This window comes from Desmodus rotundus, chromosome 3 (genome assembly GCF_022682495.2).
Source record: "Desmodus rotundus isolate HL8 chromosome 3, HLdesRot8A.1, whole genome shotgun sequence".
NCBI lineage: Eukaryota > Metazoa > Chordata > Mammalia > Chiroptera > Phyllostomidae > Desmodus > Desmodus rotundus.
In genome coordinates, this window is record NC_071389.1 from 70,090,272 (window position 1) to 70,105,562 (window position 15,291).

A 15,291-nucleotide genomic window follows, 5' to 3' on the forward strand; every position below is an offset into this window, starting at 1 on the left:
GGGCACGATAACGAATAAACACAATGACCCTTTGCTTCATGACACTGTCTGCAGACCACTTGTAAGTGGCATTTAATGAAAATCATTCCTAAGATAGTTAATATTTGCACAGCCACTCTACATATAAAATAACACCTAACATCTACATAGTGCTTACTATGTGCCAGGTTTGGTTTTAAGTGCATAACATATACATTAATTATATGCATATGAAGTCATTCAATCTCATCAGCCCTAAGTGGGCAGTATTCGCTATTGCCCCGATTTTATAGATGAAGAGGCTGAGGCGTAGAGGGCAGTGACTTGCACCCATGATGACACAAGCTTTACAATTACTTGTCGCAGGCCACACAACTACTAAATGGGAGAGTGGTCTGGAATCTACAGGATTATCTCCTAGAGAAGATGTAGGGTGTAAGTGATGTTTTGCCTAAAAAACACAAGAAACAACTATTTTTATTAAACAGTGGACAGACCAAAGCAATCGTTGAGCAAACATTTCAAGGGGGACCAAGGACAGGGATGGCTGTGTCTCTGTTCACGACTCTTACCATTTCAACAGGACAGCAGTACCCCCCAACTCATCCGTGGGGCGTATGGTCCCAGACCCCAGATAGTTGCCTGAGACCATGGATAGTAGTGAATCCTGTATATATTGTTTTTTTTTCTATACATGCATACCTGTGACAAAGTTTAATTTATAAATTAGGATTTTTTTCTTTACTAACTCAAAAGCTTCTACCTTTCACTTCAAAGAAGCACTTTATAGCTTTTCTGTGGCATATTTGAATTGCCAGCATCACTATTTGTGCCCTTTCAGGACACTGTTAAGTAAAATAAGGGTTACTTGAGCACCAGCACTGTGGTACCTCAACAGTTCATCTGAGATCCCTGATACTTGAAGTGGCTACTAAGTGACCAACAGGCGGGAGCATCTATAGTGTGGAGACTCCGGACAAAGGGATGATTCCTGGCCAGGGTGGGGCAAAGTGGAATGGTGTGAGAGTCCGTTACCTTAGGCAGAACAGCGCACAATTTAAAACTTCTGAATTGTTTATTTCTGGAATTTTCCACTAAATATTTTCAGACTGTGCTTGACTGCTGGTAAATGAAACCTCCAAGAGCACAGCCATGGATTGGAGAGAGGGGAGCCTATTGTACTTTTCAACACTACTTAAGCCTGCAGGTGCTATTTCTGTCTTTCTCCCTTCTCAGTATTTATGGAAGTACACCTTTTGGAAGTTTTGAAATGTTGCCTGTTAACTTCTCATATTCAGCGTGTGGATCTCGTGAACATTTATTTATTCTTAGATTGTGACATGGCCAATGTGTTTCCCATCCTTGAAAGTCCGTAAAAACCAGCACACGTACAAAAGTCCAGGGCTTCTAAGTGGTATTTTTATCAGGGACTGTGCTTCAGCAAGGGCGGGGCTGACTTCCTGATGTTTACCATGCTGGTGTCTGCTGAGTGTCCTGGTCTCTTCTGACAACGCATGAAGAATCCATCACCCACTAATTCAGAGAGGTAGTTTAAACAGAGTTTGAAATCACATAGACCTGGGTTTCAATGCTGGCTCTGCTAATTCCGGATGTTTAACCTGGTTGGGTTTCTTTGCCAGCCGTACCACAGTTTATTCATCTATAAAATCGTTATAATAGTATCTACTTCATATAGTAGTTATGAGAATGAAGAGCAGTTTTATTTATAAAGTACTTATTATATAACAAATACTCAATAAATACTGATACATAGTAAATGCCCAATAAATTATAACCATAACTACTACTACTACTACTAGTACTACTACTATTATTATTAATCATTTACATATTGTGAGAGTCCAGGAAAATTTTTGGCTTGGAGTCTCAAGCCTTCTAAGTGTTCCAAGCACTCTCCAGTCCCTCATCTCTTCTTCTACCACCTATTCTTCCACCCTGTGCCATCACTAGCCTCTCTGTGGAAGTTTCTGATGAGATGTCACAGGAGTGGACATGCCTGTCCAGGAGCCTGGGCGCAGCACAGGTCTGCCAAATTCCACTGGTACATCCACCTTTGCTTTTCTCTCAATCTGAAGTAATGTGAAGCAGTGAGATAAGTAAGATATGATTTTCACATCCAAGGACATCTATATCCAAGATGCCTATAAAATGTAAATTATCACCATTACCTTGCCTTTTGCCAACCATAGCTGCTTTTATTAGTTTTATAAACATTAGGGACCAGGGATGATCACTGGAAACAACTAAGTTTTCATTTATGACATATTGCACAATTTCCCTGGGTATAGTCACAGAAGCATTTACCAGTGAATATCTTAATTCATTATTCAATGCACATTTATTGAATGTCTGTCATTTAGAGCACAAAAGGTGAGATAAAAACAAGCGTTGTAGAATGTAACAGAGAAGACGGGCCAGCAGAGGTTGTATATTCCTGGGTGGTTTTCCAAAAGGATGCTGCGATTAAACCTCAACCTGTCCTTGTAATCTTATATTTCATAATTCCCCTTAAAAGTTTATTTCTTATCCTACTGAGTATATTCTGTGTTTTTCAAACAAACTTGCATTTTATTCCTTCCCTTTATTTACTTTGGTGGTTCTCTGTGCATCTCGCCCATATATATGTGTCTCTGAGTACTGCGAAGTCCTGCGTGACCACCACCTGTTCAACAAAGCCTTCTTTGAATATGCTTGCATGCAATTCATTGTTTTTTATTTTAAACCCCTAAAGCATCTAGTCCTACCTGTCTTACCTGCCTATTTATTTATTTATTGCCTTGGATTGGCACTATTTGGGTATCTATTTCCTCTCCCTTGTTAGGCTTGTAAACATCATGAAAGAAAGACTTATCCTCGATTCACTTTGCATTCTACAAATGACTGACACATCACATTGTACAAATTGGTACTCGTTTTTGGCGAATGAACAAATTAGTGAATGAATGATGTGGATCTAGAGATGAGCTTTAACAGGGAGATAAAATTTGGGAAAAGGCAGATGAGAAGAGCACTATAACAGAGTTAGGTTATGAAAAGCACAAGAGGAAGCATACAGGCTCAGTTCAGATATATGTTCCTGAAATTCAGGGTCTGAAAGAGGAGGATGGGCCAGTCATGGGGAAGGAGTGCCATATAATTAATTCACTCGCTGTTGTGAGGCAGAGTCTTGAGCCCCTAGACACTTGAACACTGGTTTGCATCGCTTCTGGGAGGACTGCCTGGTCAGCCTCTGCCCGCCTGGCTGACAGCTGTCCAAGCTGAGGCTACAGTGTTCTGTATGAGGCAGTAGCTTGTAATTAGCATGCTTTCTGTGTTCCCAGACAGAACATATGTCTGTCTGCTTTTTCTGCTTAATGATGATGGCAGGTTCTCAATGATCAAGATCCAATTTCACATTTTCTGAAACACTGTGGATGAGAAATTCTGTTTGACCCATTGTGAGGCCCGGCCTCCCTTTTTGCAGAGAATCTTAGCTTTGCTGATTAGTATTGATAAGGGGTGGAGTGGATGTGAGTGGCAGCAGCACTTAGCCTTGCTCAGGTGAAGTAGCTGATTGGAGGGAATACCAGGCATGGTCTCCACCCCAATATATTTCTAATGTGTTTGCTTTTCTGCATTTCTTTCACTCCCACTAACAATAGGGTCTTTGCTCATCTTGTAAATCCATTGCTAGAAGAAAAACATTTGGCATTTGACATAATTTCTTCTTACAAGATTCTCTTTGGAAGGGAAAATATGTTAGCTGCTCTTTAGTTACCAGTAAAAGAGTCAATCAGATCCTTTCTTATAACGGACTGATTTGGGGATGGAGAAGGAATAGGTTAGGGCTAGAGTGGAAATATATGTTCAGAGCCTGAAGAGCTGCCCCAGGATCTCAGAGTGGTACATCTACATAATAGTTTTTTTCTGTGTCCCCCCCCCCAAGTTTTATTGAGATATAGTTGACATATGCCATTGGGTAAGTTTAAGTTTTACTGTGTTGATTTGATACATATATATTACAAAATGATTACAAACATAGTATTATCTAACACCTCCCTTACCTTACTTAATTATTGTTTCTTTTTTCTGGTGAAAACATTTAAGATTTATTTGCAGCAAATTTCAAGTACATAATATGGTATTATTAACTATAATCACCATACTTAAATTAGACCTTCTTCATCTTATCACTGAAATTTTGTGACTTTTGACCAGTGCCTCTCCATTTCCTCCATTCCCAAGACCCTGGCAACCATTTTCCTTTCTGTTTCTATGAGTTCAGCCTCTGTAGATTCCACATGTAAGTGAAGTCATAGATTATTTGCCTTTCTCTTTCTGGCTTACTTCATTTAGCATAACGCCCTCCCCCCAAGGCCCATTGTTGTTGTTACAAATGGCAGGATTTCCCTTTTTGCCGCTCAATGATATTCCACTGTATAGATTCACACCAAATTGTCTTTACCCATTTATTTGTTGATGGTGTGCACTTAGGTTGTTTTCTAAGTATCGACTATTGTAAATAATGCTGCAATGAATATTGGGGTGGAAGATATCTCTTTGAGATCCTGTTTTTATTTCCTTTGGATATACCCCACAAGTGGAATTGCTGGACCGTATAGAAGTACTATTTTTAATTTTTTGAGTAACTTTCACACTGTTTTCCATAGTGGCTGCACCAATTTTCATTCCCACCAAGAGAGCACAAGGGTTCCCCTTCCTCCACATGCTGCCACACTTACCTCTCTCTCTCTGTTTCTTTATGACAGCCTTTCTAACAAGCATGAAGTGATACCTTATTGTGGTTTTAATTTGCATTTTCCTGATTATTAGTGATGTTAAGCATTTTTTTCATGTATCTGTTAGACATTTGCAAGTCTTCAAAAAAATTGTCTACTTAGGTCCTTTGTCCATTTGTTAATTGATTTGTTTTGCTATTTAGTTTAAGTGTCCTTTATATATTTTGGATATTAACCCCTTATCAGATATATGAGTTTGATTTACAAATATTTTCTCCCTTTCCATACCTTGCCTTTCATTTTATTAATTGTCTCTTTCTCTGTGCAAAAGTTTTTTAGTTTGAGGTAGTCCCATTTGTTTATTTTTGCTTTTGTGGTTTGTACTTTTGTTGTCATTTCCTAAAAATCATTGCTAAGACCAATGGCAAAGAACATTCCTTCTAGGAGATGTATGATTTCAGGTCTTATGTTTAATCTTGAATCCATTTTGAGTTAATTTTTGTACGTGGTATAAGATAGGGTTCCTGTCTGCCTATTACCCCATGCATGAGTGGTCAAGTTTCTCCCAAGTCCTTTAGCATAAGGGGCTGGATTCCATATTTCCCTCAAAGACACTTTCGTCTGCGGAAGGATGACAATTTTTTGTGGAGGGGGCAATGATGAGGGATGTCCTATGCTGCCATGGGGCCACTGTCCTTCCAGCAGCAGCAGCGAGGCCCATGGGCCACGGTGGCACAGTGACGGTGGCAACAGAGCGGGTGCTGGAGTTCCCTTCACAGTGGGTTTTGGGAGTCGAGTGGATGATCCTACAGGGGCAGACAGAAATTTCACCTATTGCTTAACTTTGTTCAGATGCCCAGAGTAACTGATCTGTAGGATATAGCAGTTCTCCTGGGCTGCACATGCAGTACATGCAATGGCTGGCAGTGCTCCACACATCTGTCTACCCTCTGCCGCTCTATTCCATTCCTCGCCTCCATTAACCCCACACTCCCATCCAACGCTGTTGCTTCTGGACTTCTGGACACATCCAGGTCCAGTTTCCCTGGTGCACAGCTGGTGCCATGCTCAGGGTTCTGCACTCGAAAGCTGGTCCCGCACTTGGGGTTTAATGTTCCGAAGTTGCCATCTTGGAATTCTCAATAATTTTACTTTTGAATTTTTATTTTTGAAGTGAGTGTTGTGGGAGAAGGGAACATCGCTGGGCTTGCACAAAGGCTCTCTTGCTTGAGGGTAATTGTCTAAGACAATGTTTTCTAGGGGCTCCTGGACCGTAGCCAAGAGAGGCTGGAGCCGGGTTACAAGCCACTGCAGAGTCTGCTGCCACGACTGAGGTCGTCTGGCTTATAACCTGAAGTCCGAGTGGGCCTCAGTTTCCATGTGGTCCCACCACCTGCTGCCTCCCCACCTTCCGTGGATAGAGTCCTGGCCACTCGCTCCCCTGTCCCTGCCCTGGGCTGGTGGGGAGACCGGCAGGACTGGGGTCTGGACTTGTGCCCTGCGTGCTGAGCAGAGCCCTAGACAGCTATGAGGGTCTGCACTCCTCTTGTGAGTATCCTGTGCTCAGTGGGGAACATCCGTAACTAGCAAATAAAAAACACCATGAGGGGTCAAGAGAGAAACTACAGAAAAAAGGGCAAAAGGTTCTTTTTCTGACTTTTTGAACAAGAGGCTCTGCATTTTTCTTTTATACCAGGCTCTGCAAATCATGTAGCCAACACTGAATTATGTATCAAATGAAGATCTACTTGCAAACTATTGTTTAATTTCATTTTTATGTTTGGAGTGTTCTCCTCCAACTCTGCTTCTTCAATTTTTTCATATTGTTCAACACTGAGGTCTGGTTCCACCTAATTTTAAAAGGCTAATTACTGATAATTCATTACTCTGAATTCTTTCCCACAGAACTCAGTTCATCATATGTTTAATTAGCATCAGCGTATCGGGAAGAGCAGTAAGACATTTGTTTCTTATCAAATGCCTAGAAGTGAGTATTGCATGCCAGGGGATATTCGAAATGGTGATGACTGGTTTGGCCAGAGCATGGAACGGTTAAAATGGGTGTCAGCTGCAGAACAGACACGGTGCCGTGGAAGTCCCCTGCTCTGCTGGTTGTCACTTTTGTGCTTGCTAGATGAGGGATCCAAGGGATTCCAAAGGACAGCCTGGCATAGCTGGGACAGCAGGGGGCCACTTGGGATCCGTAGCTACGCACAAACTGACATAGACCTGTTTCAGTGTTCTCCCATTCTGTAAGGTCCCACTGGGGCTTCCCAGCTGAATATCATCCCCGACGGCAGGACCCTCCACAAGATACTTAGTTTCTCCAGTTTTTAGTTGTTTTAACTGTCAAATGACAGTTATAAAACACAATCAAGTCCTCAAATATGTATTACCTAGTATGTCCAGTGTTCTTTCTCGATGATGTTAAGATTCAAATATAAATGGATTTGGTTCCCCAGAGGTCTCTAATTTCATTTGGCCCCGGAAATAAGACATGAACGTAAATAATTATGATACCAGGTAGAGGGTGTCCTAGGAGAGAAACGTAAGCTGCTGTGGGAGCTGAAAGAGCTGAGAAATCACTTCTGATTTGGGAATAAATGAGATAGAGCTGGGAAGGCTTTGTGAAATGTGTGGCCAATGACCTGGATCTTAAAACACGAAGTGAGATTTTTAAAGTCATGACTACAGGGAGGAAATGCAGAAATAGGACTGGAGAAATGACCCTGTGTGGACCCCTGTAGCTCAGGAAAATCTATGAGTTTTTATATCCAGTTCTGTTTTTTTCCTGTTTATGCCCTCCCTCCTCTGATTAGATTTGAAGCTTCTCAAGTATTTCTAATTCTTGCTCCTAACACATGATCAATAAACACTTAGGGATGGATCATAGTGATTGCTGCCTTCTGAACTTTTATGTTCTTTATGAAAACTAGAGTTACGACGTGTCAAGATTTAATCATGCATCATGTTTAATGTTTGGAGAGAGAAGCTTTTATAACCAGTTGGTATCATGTGCGGATGGACTGGGCTGTGTTTGTGTCTATGATGCACTGTGATTGGAGGTTTAAATGCAGGTTTCTGGTATGCTTTGTGGTGGTCACTACAGAGAGATCACTATACTGTGGCTTCCATGTCAAGAATAAGGTTACTAATGGACACAGAAGTTAGTAACTATACACGTATGTTGGTTACACATAGCAGCGTACAGACATGGATATGTAAAAGATGTTTGGGGGTAGGACCAGAATATCTCTCAAATATAGTCCAGAGTTTTGGGTTGTTTCTCAAGAAGCTAAAACACATTCAGTTGCCTTCTGGGGCAGGTCAGGGCTAGGCCTGTTGCATTGAAGCCTTGATGGTCCAGTAAGAAATACAAAATTGAAGGATGTGACTGGTGAAACATGAAATTCCTCTTAAACTCATACAGAAGAGTGCAGACCTGGCCTCCCCACTTCTGCCAAGTTTAATGTGGTATAAATGGCAATATGCCCATAGATCTCAGCTCCCCTGACTTGGTATATTCCTCACTTCACACTGGCTGCTGAGGCCACCAAACTTTGCATGGGCCTGTGGAGGGATGAGGTAGGCACAGAAAGTCAACATATACATCACCACCAGGAATGTTCAATCCCATGCATATTTGCTGCATGGCGTATTAACTGGTTCAGTGGCTAAATGGAGTGACACAGCAACTCGGCTGATTTTGAGTTGCCTTCTTTGCCCATCTTTATACTTGGACTAGCCTTTGGGTATTATCCTAACTCACCTCCACCATTGCTCAAACCTTGGCTCTGGGGTTATATCAGAAGTGAGAAGGTAAATGTAGACATAGAGTCAAAGAGGTAGAATTCATTAGATCATCTGCAGCTCTGCTCTAGGCAGAGGTCCTCAGGCGATTTCATTCAATCACCATTGCTTGGTGCATGGAAGGAAATGTTCATTCCTTTTGTTTTAAACCTTTGCTAACCAGGAAACCTTCTGATTTATTTTGAAGGGTAACATAGGCCAGGTACATATTTCTCAGGCTCGCTTTTACAGCCCTAGGCAGTTTCAAAAATCATTTCAGACTTAGGTGTTCAGTTTTAAACCATAAGAAATGCTGGTAGGGCCTGAGCTGACTTATAGATAATTGGTTCATGTTACAAGTTGCTGGTCATCCATAAAACCATGCTTGGTTGGCATCGTGCCTGCCGAGGGAATTCTATGAGACAGGAGACCAAATGGGCTGACATGGAGGATTGCTGGGATTGCCGGGGCTCTAGGGAAGACCATTGCTCAAAAAGTCCTTTCCCAATTTCTATCTATTTTCTAAAATATTCCAAAATATTCCCCTTCCAGCTTACAGTTTTATCCAGTTAATTCCTCCATGAGGGGTTGGTAATTCTTCATGTCTATTGGGCAATAAAGGGCCCACGAGCATCAAAGGAAATGCCTACAACAGCCGTGGGACCAGAGAAGAAATCCTGGGTTAAAGGTGGACAACTTCCCCTTTTTTATTGTGGCAAATATAAACCCTGTCAGTACCAAGATTAGCATATTATACTACTTTACAGCAATAATGGGGTACCTCAGAAAGCTTGGAATGTCCCTACCTCTTGGGAAGCAAATGACTAATGCTTTGTTTCATCGTGAGTACTGTTTTATTGTATAGCCTAATGGTCTGATGAATGAATTCTTTGAATTTTTGGAGGAGAAATGAAAGCAAAGTTTTATAATTTAAAATGGCTGTGTGCTATAGCTTCTTTTTTAGAAACACAGCCAATTTTATTCAAATTCTCCAAAATGTATACTCAGTATTTTAATTGTTTCTAAACTGTGTCACCCTTTAGATAATACTTTTGTTATTTCATCTTTTATAGGTTTTTAAAAATATTTTCTTTACAGTTCTTCAGTAGAAGGCAGGGTCTTGAGTTGCCAACTTAGGAGCCTCTGACCTACAAGTCTGATTAAGTTTCTTCTCAATGTTAATGATCAACATCTGGTTTCTAAATGAAATGCTTTTGTCTTTCAATCACGGGCTGATAGGGTGAAACAGCATTGTTACCCATAACCACCTGATCTAATTTGGAATCAAACTTGACATCTAGTCTTGCATTTCTAATCAAATTTATAACCTGCCTTTCAGCTTCTCCTGGAGTCATGTTCAATTTCTCTGCCAACATGTTAATGCTGATACCCTGGAAGATATGACAAAAATCCCAAATATGAAGAGACATGTATTTTCAATGCAATTCTCAAGACAAACCACCAAGAAGAAGTCATTCACAAGCACAGATCCACATTCCCTCAGCTCTTTCTGAGACCCATCAAAATCAAAGTTAACATATAAGCTTTCAACCTACTCTCTATTTGGGTCTTTCTATGTGTGAGACTCCTGTTGAATAACTTTGACCAGATCTCTTAGCACCTGCCAGTGTCTTCAAACATCTTTCTTTGTTTTGACTGCTGTAGTCAAATAGTGAAGAGTATGTGGACACATCAACTGCATTAAGATACTGTGGGTGGTAAAGGAAGAGATCAATACTGTTATCATGCCCTTTGGGGTGGCTGGAAAAAAACAGAGACCAGTGAATGAGCCATGTTCGTTGCTGAAGACACTGGAGTGGAGAACTCACAGAGTTGTTATCTAAGGTCTTCCATGGCTGTATCCCAACTCTGCATTAAGATTTCAGCGGCCAGTTTCTGCACTATAGCTTTTTTCCGCAGCTGATCTGGGCTCCAGCTTGGCCAGCTGGATGCAAATGCCCTCAAAACGTCCATCTAACAAAATGGCAGACCCTGTGTAAAGCAGCTTTTCTCCTTTGTGGAGGAACCAGTGCCAGAGGCTTCCTCTGTTTTAAATTGCTGTCATGGAGATAAATCTTACGCATAAACTTGGTGTGTTTTTCATCAGATGTCCAAATACCTGGACAGAATACTTTGTTCTCCAAAATACTCAGACAGTAAAAATATAAAATGTTTTGTAATAAGCAGCAATTCAATTAGATTTGGAAGGAATAGTCAAGAGTCAAGATGTTAAAGTTTAATGGGGATGCATTTTAAAAAGGAAGCAATCAATGATGCCTAGAGGGGCTTTTGCAATATTTTATAACTAGTTAGAGATAAAAATTTAAGATGCCTGATTCATATTTCCATTGTCTTTTGGTGTAGTGTCTGATCCATTTGCCTGTCACTGGAGGAGGAAGGGGTGTCATTAGTCATCTTTTGCCCAAGGTCTCCTAAAACCTGATGCAACAAAAATGTTACAGGAGAGTTATATGTCACTACTGTATGCTCATATGGCCACCAGGGCCATAAAGGAGAAATGGAACTTTGAGGGATTGTTTCTCCTATCAGGGAGCAACAAATTTGAGAAACAGTTTGACTTGCTCAAGTTAGCAACAGTGCAGTTAACTTGGCTTGTCAGAATAATGAATGTGGACATGTAATGCAATCTAGTCAGGGTCCTCTGGCCCAGAACTTGGATACTATATTTTGGAAATAGAGAAGAAAGGGTACCATGATAATTTTCATGTTTTGAAATTCTATTAAACCCATTCATCTAGTAGTGAGGAGTTAGTTCAGCTGCTGTAACTACCATCTCACCTTTTGCCAGATGACTCTGAACATGGGCATGAGGACCACAAATTTGGGGTTATTTAAGTTGTCCTACAGTTGCTCAGTCAAATCTGAGTTAAAGCAGTACTGCTGTGTGCTTCCTAGAACCTTAGCAATAGAGAGAATGGTAGAGTCCTGTCCATCCTTTTTCCTAATTAACTGTCCTTAATTTTGGCTTCTAGAAATGCATCTAAACCTAACATTCATCCTTTCAAGACCTAAGATTCTGTGCTTTTTAACACCCTCTAAGTAATCCTCCTTTAATCTCACTTCTAATTGTTTTCTTCCTTGCACGAATAGTTTTCTTTTTAGGTCTTCTTTGTTAATATTTATTCTTTCTGCCTATCAGCCCTCTTCCTTCTACTATGGTTCCACTTAAGTTAACTCAATTCAAAAGTATTTATTAAAGAAAAGTGTCTATCAAATATTTATGCAGTTTTCATGGGAAGATATAAAGGAATTAAAGATGCAATTCCTAGCTTGTTTTACAAGGATCAGTACTAAGGCAAACTACATGAACCACCTACAGAACGTTTCTAAAGCAATGGGTAACCCACTGGAGAGGTGGAGCTGAACCCGATACTGATTCCTAACAGAGTGCCCCAAATTTTACAGATGGTCTATATGTTTGCTGAATGAGAAAAAGTCCAGTTAGATTTAAAGTAAGGGACGTACCACAGTAAAATGATGATGCTCATTATTGATGAAAACTTAATATGGAAAAACACTGCAACTTCTTGCAAGTTTCCGTTGGGTTCTTTCCCTACCTTATGCTCCAGACACACCAAGTAAATTATAGTTTTCCCCAAACTTGCCTGCATGCCATCTCACTCTCTGCATCATTTCTCCTTTTCATTTGGTGGAACTATAGTAATCTTTGAAGGCCCAATTCAAAGGTCACCTCAGCTGGGAGACATGCTTCAAACTGCCCCAACTACCACGTCAGAAGGGTATAGCTATTACCCCTGCGCTGCTTTCCACGTGTCTCTCCGTCTGGTCCCACTTGGGCAGAAGAGGTCCAGATTAAGCACTCAACACTCCTTTTCAAACAGACATTCACTACACCAACCATGTACCATTTAAGATACAAGCTGGGAAGATACAGAAATAAGTAAATCGTGATTCTGAATTTAAGATCTAATAGTCTAGTATGGAAATCCATATACATACATAAAACAAGACAGAGTGCTATGGGCAATAATAGAATCAGGGTTTATGCTTGGCAACTGCCTTGAGTATTCCTAATTTGAGAGTCATTCATTTGAGATTAAAACAGATAACAGAGTACTTATGAAAAATTACAACTACAGATTATGTCTAAAAGTCCCTACATATCAGAAGGGCATATAGTTTGAAGTTACTCAGTAAGCAACTGATGCCATAGTACGACTCTTGTAAAATGTCCTACCCCTTCATCACCAGCCTTGCCCTGTGGCCAGCTTCCTCTGGACAGAGAAAGAGGCTGGGGTTTGCTATAGATAGTGAGGAGGGCCATGGAAGAAGACCACGTCTGCAGATTCTCATGCCTATGAATTCCCACTGCAAAGTGTTGGGATTTGAGGAGGGCTTGGGTGAGGAAGTGAAGAAATAGGAAAAAAATATACACCCTTCCCAGTTGGAGCCATCTTAAATTCCTATGATGCTCAGCCAAGAACCTGACAACAGTTAAGAACACAATCAAGCAATTTATGCAATGTTTAATTTTCCTAACCTATTGTACTTGTATTAATTCTACAGTCCTGAAATGGGAAATGTATTCAAAACATTGGAAGTAATTTAAGATAAATAATTTTGCAGTAAATATGTTACATGCCAAAGATGAAGCTTAGGTCAGTGGCCAGACCACACCTTGGAAGGGGACTAAGGGACAATGCAGGGGATCAGATTTGAACCCTCAGAGTGCTGGGTTCCTACTCAGAGTAGAGCAAAGAGACTTGGTGCTGGCCAAGAGGTCATCCCTGGAGCACCCAGAATCATGGGCTGGAATAGACTAATTCTGAATCTTAAGAATTACCTTCCCTAGAAGTGTGTGAACAGAACATTCACATAAGAAATGAAGAGGGTCAGTAAACGTGAAAAATACAGGGTCTGGCACAAATAAAGCCCCTTTTTATGAGTTGGTAATATATACCAAATCTTTTATTACAAAATCACGAACATGTAATTCTGTAACATCGCAGTATCACACTCAGGCACACCACATGACATTTTAGGAGAAATGTTCAAATTGCTGTCCCTCTCGTGCGAGAGATTCACTTACCCTACCAACCACACTCAGTGGTGTTACTTCTGCGGGACCCTGTATTAGCTCACTAGGTACCAAATAAGAGTCAGTGTCATCTGTTTTTTAACAGTATACGGTGAGTGTATACATTTCCTAGGGCTGCAGTAACAAAGTGCCACAAACTAGGTATCTTAAAACAGAAATCTGTTCTCGTGCAGTTCTATAGGTCAGAAGTCCAGAATCAAGGTGTTGGGAGGACCATAGTCGCTCTGGGACTCTGGGTAGAATCCCTCCTCACCTCTTTCTGGCTTCTAGCGGTGGCCTTTACTTTTGGATGTTCCAGGGAGTGCAGCTGCTTCTCTCCAGTCTCTGCCTCTGTCCTCATGTGGCCTTGCCCCTCTGTGTCTCTGACTTCACTGGCATTTTCCTCTTTCTATAAGGACACCGATCATACTGGATGAGGGCCTGCCTTAAATGAACTGATCTTAACTTAATTACATCTGCAATGGCCTCATTTCCAATAGGTCACATTCACAGGTACTGAAGGTTAGGATTTCGGCATACCTTTTTTTTTGGTGGGGGAGGGGAGAGCAACACAATTCAAGGCCTGACAAAGAATATCATATTTTGTCATTTTTTTAAACCTGATTTTAACTGGCCATGTACTGCTCCATTTTATGGATATAGCGTAACTAAAATACCTATCCACATGAAAAAATGAAATGATTACCCTTGGTTTTGTTAAAAGTTTGGAAGGTTAGAAGGTCTGCCTATATACCTGCCTACATACTGCTTCTCACCTGGTTTAGTCTGGTTTCCCAAGGCCCAGAAGTGTGCAACACCTGGTGGCAAAGCAGTTGCTGGTCTGAATTCTCAGGGCACGTGACATGGAGTGGGCCTGGTTAGGGCTTCCCAGGGCTTGTGGTACCTCGGAGAGGGACCAGCATCCTCAGGCCTAGGTTCTCTGTAGCGGAATGTACAGGGAACAGAATTTACCTTGCTTACTATTTAGATTATGTTAACTCTATTTTCTATTCCAAAGACTATAAAACGCCTGTGTAGCTGTCACAGGCTCAGGGCTCGTTTGCAAAACGAGTCTTAACTTCTGAGCTCCTCAAGAGCCAGATGAGGGCTGTGCTCATTTTTATATACTCAGCAGTAGGACAATGATCTACACGTGTTGGTGGATCCAAGCTCATTTTTGTGTTGGCCTTTCAGGGATATTCCTGGGGAACTCCTGGCTAGTAGAGAGCTCATGTAGAGACCACTAGAAGGGGCCACCCAGACTTCCTGCTACCTTAGAAACACTCAGAGCCAACTCTGCCTCCTGTCTCACCGCCTGCCACCACACTGTTGGTTTCTGTGATCCCACTTCGCGTTCTGAGTTAAAGGTCTTTGGTGCCCTTAAACAGGGCAAAGGGGCGCCTGACCCCACACCCAAGCTGAGCCATTTCTGGTATGGAATAGACAGCCTCCATCCGTCAGCACCGGCTGTGCCCAGGTGAGCTTGCCAGAATTGTGACAGGCTAGTGGGGAGTATACCACTGCTCTTCTCTCCTGGAAAGAAACAGAAAGCCCAGGCAATTCCGCTGGGGAAAAGCTCCATTTTAAGAAAGGGTTGATGTGGAGTTTAAAAAACACCACAACGTCCTGAAATTTTTTTCTTCCTCTTTGTTGCCTGTGCCACTCCATGACATTTTTGTTAAGATCTTGTGTTAGATGGTTTTAGTGAGAGGGCCGGCCCGCCTG

General features: G+C 41.4%; 1 pseudogene; it reads right to left on the reverse strand.

The window, feature by feature from the left end:
- Positions 1 to 9,609: 9,609 nt before the first annotated feature.
- Positions 9,610 to 10,481, reverse strand: LOC112309218 (eukaryotic translation initiation factor 3 subunit E pseudogene; annotated as a pseudogene).
- Between the last annotated feature and the right edge of the window lie 4,810 nt (positions 10,482 to 15,291).